A 10,263-nucleotide genomic window follows, 5' to 3' on the forward strand; every position below is an offset into this window, starting at 1 on the left:
ATGTATAAGCCCTCCATGATCGATTCCCCTTCCAGCGGAGCTCCGGAAAAGGCCCCAAGATGGGATCTCTTGGGTACAGAAGGTTGCGGCGGTGGATATAGTGTTTCGTGGTGCACTTGGATGTTTTCGGTGTATATGGATATATATAGGAGGAAGAAGTAGGTCGGTGGAGCTACGAGGGGCCCACGAGTGTGGGGATGCGCCCAGGGGGGCAGGTGCGCCTCCCTCCCTCGTGGCCTCCTCGCCCCTTTCTTGACATCTACTCCAAGTCCCCTGGATCACGTTTGTTTCAAAAATAACTCTCCCGAAGGTTTCATTCCGTTTGATATTCCTTTTCTGCGAAACACTGAAATAGGCAAAAAACAACAATTTAAACTGGGCCTTGGGTTAGTACGTTAGTCCCAAAAATAATATAAAAGTGTATAATAAATCCCATTAAACATCCAAAACAGATAATATAATAGCATGGAACAATCAAAAATTATAGATACGTTGGAGACGTATCAGCCCAGATTCCGATAAATGGCTTGAGGCCATGAAATCTGAGATAGGATCCATGTATGAGAACAAAGTGTGGACTTTGGAGGACTTTCCCGATGATCAGCAAGCCATTGAAAATAAATGGATCTTCAAGAAGAATACATATTGTCGAGGCTGTCGGAGGAGAGGGACATGGCCAACCGCACTCTGGCGGAGTTGGAGGTCGCCATTTCCGACAAGACCAAGCTGCTCCCCGAGGCCAACGGCTCTATGAACGATGTGAAGCTGAAACTGGATGTCTTGGAAAGGATGCTTTCCGAGGTCAGGGCCCGTGAGGAGACCCTGAACAAAACCCTTGAGAGTGAGAGGCAGCTGCGGAAGGATGACGCAGCAGCCCACAAGGATTATGTGGGCAGCATAAACCTCTGGATTGGCCGTCTCATCGACATCGCCGAGAAGCTCACCACGCAGCTAGCCGTCATGGGCATGCCGGACGCCAGGTTCTCACAAGAGGCGAACACAAGCCCCAATGTCAGGTTGACCTTGTTCTTCAAGCACGTCCTCGACGCCCTGGAGCAGCTCCGCTCCAATCGAGTGACCTATCTAGCCAATGAGTCTCGGAGGCTTTGCCGGGGTGCCCTGACCAAGGTGCTCACCAAGGTGGTGTTCTGGAACCCCAACGTGGACTTCGCCAACGCGCTTGAGAGCTTGTCGGAGGATACGAACCTCGCGGCACTCGAAGAGCGCAACGAGGCCGTCATCAGCTGCATCGACGGAGTCAAGAGGGTGGAGGGCCAGCGCCGGGACTAGCCACCCCGTTCCTCATTGCCGTTGCGAGTTCATGACCAAGACAATTTTATCTTAAGTTAGAACCGTGGCGACCATTGATGTAATATAACTCTGCAGTATTTTCAAATAGTGCATGCTATCTTCCTGTTTGATCTTTCTTTGTATGTACACACCCTACACTTAGTTGGATAGGTTTGCCAGCGTGTAAACCCATGCTGGGGCGCTTTGAGGAACAGATCCTTAGTAGCCTGCCGGGGAGCGCGTGCTATCGGGCAAGCCACCTTGCCATTCTCGGCGTAGCCGCTCAAACTGTTGAGCGGACTCAAAACAGAACAAGGGCGTTGCCAATAGCGGAAGGGTTCCCTCGCATGCACGATTCCCATACAAGGAGCAAGATCTTTCGAGGAATATAACCTTATGTAAAAAAAAGGAAATTTCTCAAGGTTTTGGGTGACTTAGCTTTCCGTCGCCATGCAGATAGTTGTTGTGGCTGGAGATGACAAAGCTCGCCTTGCTGATGGCGCCAGAGCGATGGAGATGACTTTGACCTCCTCTGCTGTTAGTGTCTTCCCTATCGCTTGCCCGCACTGGCGTGGATAGACTGGCTCCATACAAGCTAACCGCTGGGGCCACCTTTTTCTTCCGAGCCATGGCGATGAAGAAGTCGATGTGCTAACTTTTAAACCAGAATTTCACAGCTTCAGCGCCCCCTACCAAGCGCGCCAAAGATGTCGGGGGAAACGACACCTATGGGATCCCGAGGAACCCCTTTCTACGGTTGGCGGGGCACGGAGCTGTGCAAAGAGCATGTCTAAAAGATCAACGCGGGGTGATTTTTACCCAGGTTCGAGCCGCAAACGATGTGTAAAACCCTAGTCCTGCTTGTTTGTGTATATTTGGTGTTCTTGAGTTCTTGAACTAGCTGCAGTGCATGCCCAGTCCAAAAAAGTCTGAATCCTTCCACAGTACACCTCGGGCTTCCTTTTATATGTCAAAGGGGTTGCCACAATGGCACATGGGAGGTGGAAAGTATCTGTAGTGTAAAAGTTTATCGCTTGGCACCTTAGGACAAACACATTTAATGCACTACCGACGTGCCCTCTTGCTTTATCGGGGACGGCAATGAAGCTTGTCCTGTCCGTCGACGCCTCGCCTTGCTTCGACATGCGTCCAAGCTGACAAGGCATGCAGCGCCATGATGGCTGGCTAGCTGCTGTGCTGCTGTGGTGACAAGGTCTTCACGAAGATCTGCATGCCATCACGTAGGTGCTTGACTAGTTGGCCCAGAAGCTGCATGCTGCCACGCAAGTGCTTGCCTAGTTGGCGGGCTAGTTGCCGTGTTGGCATAGCCATGGGGCAGCGAAACATTGGTGGGTGCGGGCCCAGCTGTGGCCCAGCAGATGCCCTCGGCAAGGGTCTTGCCGGGGCCTCATGGCCGTCCCTGGCAAGGATCTTGCCGGGGGCCTTCATCTGTCCCCAGCAAGGATCTTGCCAGGGGTCTTCGTCTTCTGGTTCTCATCTATGCTTGCATGCCTTTGGTGCTTCACAAAGACTACATGCCACTACGCAGGTGCCCCCGAGCCTTGGTCTTCATGTTGTCGATGGTGTCAAAACTCTCAGGCTCAAGGTCGGCGGCCTTGCTGCTTATTGGGCAAGTCACCCCGGCAAGCCTCTTGCTGGGGCTATGCAGGCCGCCCCGGCAAGGGCCTTGCCAGGGGAAGTCTACCTTGTCCTTTTGCTCCTCGCGCCTCTGGCTTGAGTACTGCCTTGGCAGTCTCATATCTTTCCCTCCTCTGCCCCACCAAGCATGCCTGCAGGTGTGGCTATGACTGCCCATGCACAAGTAAAGGGTACAGAAAGGCCCCTACTTTTGTACACCGACACATACGCTGATGGTAATGTCACCATCTACAAAGCTCGACTTGTCGCAAAAGGTTTTCAACAAGTTCAAGGGGTTGACTACGATGAGACCTTCTCACCCGTAGCGATGCCTAAGTCAGTCCGAATCATGTTAGCAATTGCATTCCTAATACCCGTATCTGGCAAATGGACATCAAAACTGCATTCCTAATGGATTTCTTAAAGAAGACTTGTATATGATGCAACCAGAAGGTTTAGTCGATCCTAAAGGTGCTAACAAAGTGTGCAAGCTCCAGTGATCCATCTATGGACTGGTGCAAGCATCTCAGAGTTGGAATATACGCTTTGATGAGGTGATCAAAGCATATGGTTTTATACAGACTTATGGTGAATCCTGTATTTACAAGAAAGTGAGTGGGAGCTCTGTAGAATTTCTGATATTATATGTGGATGACATATTGTTGATTGGAAATGATACATAATTTTTGAAAAGCATAAAATGATATTTGAATAATAATTTTTCAATAAGAGACCTCGATAAAGATGCTTATATATTGGGCATCAAGATCTATAGGGATAATGGAGACACTTAATAAGAATTTCACAAAGTACATACCTTGGCAAAGTTTTTGAAGAAGTTCAAAATAGATTAGTCGAAGAAAGAGTTCTTTGTTGTGTTACAAGGTGTGAAGTTGAGTAAGACTCAAAGCCCGACCATAGCACAAGATAGAGATAGAATGAAAGTCATTCCCTATGCCTCAACCATAGGTTCTATAAAGTATGCCATGCTTTGTACTATACCTATTGTGTACCTTGCCATGAGTTTGGCAAGGGGGTACAATAGTGATCCAGGAGTAGATCAGTAGACAGCGGTCAAAATTATCCTTAGAGAACGAAGGAAATATTTTCTGGGTTATGGAGGTGATAAAGAGTTCATCGTAAAGAGTTACGTCGATGCAAACTTTGACACCGATTCGGATGACTATGAGTATCAATCTGGAAACATATTGAAAGCGAGAGCAATTAGCTAGAGTAGCTCCATGCAGAGCATTGTAGACATAGAAATTTGCAAAATACATACGGATCTGAATGTGATAGACCCATTGACTAAACTTCTCTCACAAGCAAAACATGACCACACCTTAGTACTCTTTGGGTGTTAATCACATGGCGATGTGAACTAGATTATTGACTCTAGTAAACTATTTGGGTGTTGGTCACACGGCGATGTGAACTATGGGTGTTAATCACTTGGCGATGTGAACTAGAATATTAACTCTAGTAAACTCTTTGGGTGTTGGTCACATGGCGATGTGAACAATGGGTGTTAATCACATGGCGATGTGAACTAGAGTATTGGCTCTAGTGCAAGTGGAAGACTGATGGAAATATGCCCTAGAGGCAATAATAATATGATTATCATTATATTACCTAAATCATGATAAGGGTTTATTATTCATGCTAGAATTGTATTGACCAGAAACTTAAATACGTGTGTGGATACATAAACAAATACCCTGTCCCTAGTGAGCCTCTACTAGACTAACTCGTTGAGCAAATATGGTTAAGGTTTTCTAACCATGGACATGAGTTGTCATTTGATAACGTGATCACATCATTAGGAGAACTAGTCGTCAACCTGTGCACCTACATGGGCTAGTACATTATTTACACATTTACACAAACAATCACAAAGCAAGTGTTATATATTGGAAGTGAAATATGTAGGAATAATACATGATAAAGTTCCATGTTTATTTTTTGGAACCATGTGTTTTTTGCCCAAACGAAGGACTAAAAGGAGGTAAATTCCTTCAGATAGTTCCTCATTCATAGTTTCTTAAATGAGTGCTCATCTAAATGGTCCTAACCGAATTGACTCAATGAAGACCTTTAGAATTGGCCAAGTTCTATGCCCAGCCGACGTTTACACATGATGTACTATTGTACTATAACATATTTCAAAACATACCTTTTCCATTGATATGTCAATATGTTACCTCTAGTAAAAAAACAAAAGTAATATATTTTTAGGCATTTAAAAGTTATTTATTTATATAAATGTCTAAAGTAGAGAATAATAATGTTTGAACCAAGTGGGTGTAAACCAATAAAAATCAGATCACTAACAGAGAAAGAACCTGTATTAAACAATAATTAGTCAAGGTAAATATGTCGATGTTAAGAAGACATAGATAGATAGATAGATAGATACACTGGATGCTATGGCAATAGTCATAAATCTACATGTATTGACATACAACTGCATCATGAATCCTCAAGATACAACAGTTCGTATATCTCAACCACCTTGCCATCTTGGGTGCTACTTGATCATCCATTGTCCTGCAATATATGTATTTGACAAAAAACTTGTTATATGTACGCAAATACACTGCATCAAAAAAGAAGATGCTAATAACAACATACACCTCGCATGCTATTACATGATCCTTTTTCCTGTAATATAAATTTGATAAAGTCAAAAATTTAGAATAGAAATATATTGTTCGCCAATAATACAATATATATGTGGAAAGGTGTTGCCCAGGTCACCTGATAAAGCCAACTTTACCATTGGATACAAAGTTAATATTCATGCATGTAGATAAGAGCCTGCAACATATTTATCCTCTAATATGTGAATGCATGGATGTAAGATAGGAAAACAAATTCAATGTAAAAACGCATCCTATGCACATCATGGAGACCTTATCATGATCCAACAAATCAAATTGTAAGTTGGGCACTGGGGAAATTACTCTTGGTAAGGAACAATAGCAAGCAATTTATTTGACCTTTATAAGCTGATGGTTGCCCCTCTAGATCCACCAAGTGATGTGCTGGAGAGGAACATGTCTACCGAGGAGCTTTTTGGGCGTCAACAACAACCTTTAAGAATAGGATCTTCTATAGAAGAGTTAAATAAGAAATAAGAAACTTCATAGATGTATGGTGTATAAAACTAAAAATAACAGGGACTTCCTTCTAACTTCAAGAGAAATTATGTATAGTTAACTGTTCCGTAGTGGGGCATTGCATTTTAAAACATGGTGCGCATAAAATGGTAGCATAATAGAAGTGATCATTAATTAAGTTAAGAATATTACAAAATAATGTTTTACAAAAAAGGAGATTAGACAAAGGCTTCGACTTAGATTGATATTATGACTGTTGCTTCATGAAGCACCAGTCAGTCATGGAAAAACAACAGCCCTCCTTTCATGACAGACTTGCACTAAGAATATTCCAAACAGACCTTTGACTTCACTACATTTATTGGTTTAATTCTTAAAATTTTAGTCTTTATAGTATTTAGAAAAATTAAATTAGTAACTAACTCAGTTCTGAAACCTAAGATACTTTTACGGATAACGTAACTAACTCAGTTCTGAAAAAAAAGCTTGGAGTCACTCTTATTTGTGTGCTCGGTCGCTTGGGGCAAGGAATGCTTTTTTTGCAATAGAAAAATAGTTGTACATGCTACACATTATCAAAAAAATAATAATAGTTCGTGCAATTTATTTCTGCTAATTCGCTTGCATAAACTATAAGTGTGTAACTAAACATATACTGAAATCCTAAAACTTTCTACATCAGATGCTTAATAATCCTACATAGATTGGTAATTAAATCCATTTTACTGCATGGTCCTCAAAAAACGAAGCGTCAAGCACGGCTAGAAGATCATGATGTGTTGTTTCTACTATCTCAGATCTCGCAAATTTAGAGGAATGTGCAACATACCATGAAGTAACTATTATCAAACATCAGCTATTTGTCGTTTCCATGGTGGCTAATAATGTACGTACATCAGGGACAACTTTCAACATGATGGAAAAATACAAAATTAGTCCTTCCCACTTACATTAACATGTAGTGCATGTGTAACAAATCTAGCTTGATAAAGTTTTTCTTGTAAAATCTATGTTGTGTCCAAGATATCAGAGATAATATTAATATGATTAAATGTTAACTGCAGCATTGCACTTAAGATACATACTTGCTTGACTTTAGAGTGGGTGCATGAGTAGCAGGCGATGAATGTCCATGGTGTGAATAGATGCGCCATCGGCCCATCACAACTCTTTCCCTTGAGATCCTTATAGTCTCATGGATGTTGCCATGGCAGCACCTGTGAGATAAATTTTAATCAGAAAAATAATAATGTCTTTTGTAGTATAGGAAAAGTTTACATATATGCAACTGATCAGCAGGGTGCAAAAGGGAACATTAAATAAGGTAGCCTCAATCTGTATCATTGGAAACAATTAGGCCGATATAAACAGGGTAAAAATATAATGCCTTATTGTCTTTTCCTAGAGGAAATAACTATGGGAAGTACTACAATATGCAAAAGTGGAATATCAGTTGAACTTAGAAATACTCACTGGGTGCCTTGGTGTTGTTTCCTCAGAGGAAAAAACTGTAGTAAGCATCACGATATAAAAATGTTATTTGGAATGTTGGTTGAACTAACATATATTCAATAGGTGTACAAATATGGTTTAATTAAACATCAACCAAATGGTGAAGAAACCATTTTCCACCATAAATAGAATGGAAACAAAAACAGAAAGATTAATGTATCAGGTAGAGTAAACTGATCAATTACACGTTAACATCTGATATTCTGTAAGATCCAGAAAAATTTGTGTATAGTAAGCCTATCAGAAAATTAACATTTATGATGTGAATCAGTAGATGCATGATTGGAGATATGCTCAGAGAAGGCAGCTCCAAGAGTATCTTACTGGGTGTCAGCATCAACTTTCAGCAATAGTATCTAGACCAGTGCAGTTCATAAATTGAACCACAAACTTTAGATATCTATAGTGAACAAAATTATAATCAACACGAAACATTTTCTGATAGTCTGCCTTCTAACAATAACCAAAACTGATACACATCATGCAAATGGCAAACAAGGAATCAAAAAGTAAGACTTGATTGATACCTCGAGGTTGCTTCATGAAACTTTCTTTTCAGTCTTCAAAAACGAGTGTGCATCCTTTCATGTTTGACCAACAATTTTTGATCACATTGAACTCACCACCAGTTCAATTATCTAATGGTCTTCAGAACTATTAAAAAGGGTGAAAAGTTACAAATTGTCATTTCAATCCAAGATAACCTTCTGAAGCTTAAGAAAAAGGTAATCACAACATATTCCACTCAAATGTTTTTGTAAAAATAGCCTGGAATTATTATGACTCGTGATATTTAGTGTGGTTGTTTGCCTTATCATACGGTGTCCGTTCATTTAGCTAGCTGATGAATAATAGGAAATTTATTGTAAAATGCTTCACGCATGTAAAAACTAATGCTTGATGCAGTTTTTCATTCTGTTAATCGTGTGCACAGTCCATGACCATAGCTGAAACTAAAATCCTAAACACTTTCTAGGTAGCTCGTAATAATACTAATCTATATCTGGAAACTGGATCACATTGAATATCACAAATTTTCATGTGTATGTAAAATATAGCAGAATGGATACCCTGAAGTAATTATTATCAACCATCATATATATCAGTTGCCCAGTGCATACTATATATGTGTTAAGGACAATTTTTCTGTTGTAATAAAAATGCTGGAAGATCTCAGAAATAGGTATGGACCTATTAGAGATATATTATGCAATGCACTTGGCACAAATCTGGCTTACAAAATTGCAGAAATAGCACAAATAGATAGATACTTCCCTGCTGACTCGATATAGAGGCGACTGTCACCAAAAAACAAAATGGTTTTTAAATATGAACAGTTGGGTCAGCAACAATGTTACCTCAAACTTGAAATCCTCATTCAACAAATTTGGCTTGGTATCCTCGTTCTCTGTACACATTACCTAAAACATGGATGGATCAAAGATTGGAGCTAGGCAAGGGAAAGAAAGGTCCACTTTGCATTGGATCAAATAATGTTGTATTGGAAGGAGTACTATTGGATCACCGCCTTGTGCTGAAGCTCCTTTGACGTCTAAGCCGCCACCCATGCATGCTGCTCGAGGCAGGGAGCCCTGCAGGCGTTCCGCAAGGCGGTCGCTCCGCTCGCACCACATGGGTGCTGCCACATGCATGGTTGCATCATTACTACCGCCATCGACGGTGAGAGGCACAATGGTGCTGGATCTTTCAGCGGCGGCCAAGCTAGGATCTGGAAACGATGGCTGCCAGCAATACCGATTCGAGGCAAGGATTGATGGCTCGAGAGCAGGCAATGGAGGAGGGCGTGGATCCAGTTGGGGCGGCATCGTATCGCATGCCGCTGGTGTCCCAGTGTCCCTGTGGAGGCAAGGCAGAGAAAGGTGGGAGAGGAGCAGGGAAGGATGGGAGAAGTCAAAGCAGGAGGACGGCGCGGCGGCTACTTCTCGATGGTAAGCTCGCCCGGATACGATGGATGCTCCGGCATCGCATCGGACACAGAGGAGTTGAGGGGCGGGGTTCGCAAGCTCCGGCGGCACGGCTGCTCGGGGGCGAAGGAAAGAAGCTATGGATTATTTCCTTTTGTATTTATGGAAGGATACAGCTGGAGTATATGAGCAGGTTGAGTTTTTTTGTCATGAAACAGATAAAGATTGCTTTAGTTTTTCTTTCAAATTTAAGGCTTGTTTTTTGGGAATAATCTATGGATTAGCAATATTATAATTGTGTTTCAGATGGACTCATTATTACAACCGATGGAAAAAATCGTGGGCTTTGGTGCATTTTTTGCAATGGAGCGAAAATTTAACTAAATCTACACCTAATAATTTGGTCCCACCAGATTAACGACTCATAATTTCTAATTAACGTCGTAATTTCTTGAGAGTCTGTGATTAGTATAGGTATAGATGATGTGATGGACAAGACCCATCCATTAGCTTAGCATATTGATCGTTCAGTTTATTGCTATTGCTTTATTCATGTCAAATACATATTCCTCCGACTATGAGATTATGCAACTCCCGGGTACCAGAGGAATACTTTATCTACTATCAAATGTCACAACATAACTGGGTGATCATAAAGATGCTCTATAGGTATCTCTGAAGGTGTTAGTTGAGTTGGCATAGATTGAGATTAGGATATGTCACTCTGAGTGTCGGAGAGGTATATCTGGGCCCTCTCGGGAATACACATCATAAGAAGC

General features: G+C 41.8%; 1 long non-coding RNA gene across 1 annotated transcript; it reads right to left on the minus strand.

Annotated features, from left to right (window-relative positions):
* Positions 1-5,255: 5,255 nt before the first annotated feature.
* LOC123086004 (uncharacterized) lies at positions 5,256-9,624 on the minus strand. The gene is made up of 5 exons (XR_006440257.1): positions 8,918-9,624; positions 8,087-8,213; positions 7,133-7,264; positions 5,928-6,039; positions 5,256-5,475 (listed from the first exon to the last, which is right to left on the minus strand). It is a non-coding gene; the product is annotated as an uncharacterized lncRNA (long non-coding RNA).
* Positions 9,625-10,263: the final 639 nt, after the last annotated feature.

Source organism: Triticum aestivum, chromosome 4A (genome assembly GCF_018294505.1).
Source record: "Triticum aestivum cultivar Chinese Spring chromosome 4A, IWGSC CS RefSeq v2.1, whole genome shotgun sequence".
NCBI classification, from domain to species: domain Eukaryota; kingdom Viridiplantae; phylum Streptophyta; class Magnoliopsida; order Poales; family Poaceae; genus Triticum; species Triticum aestivum.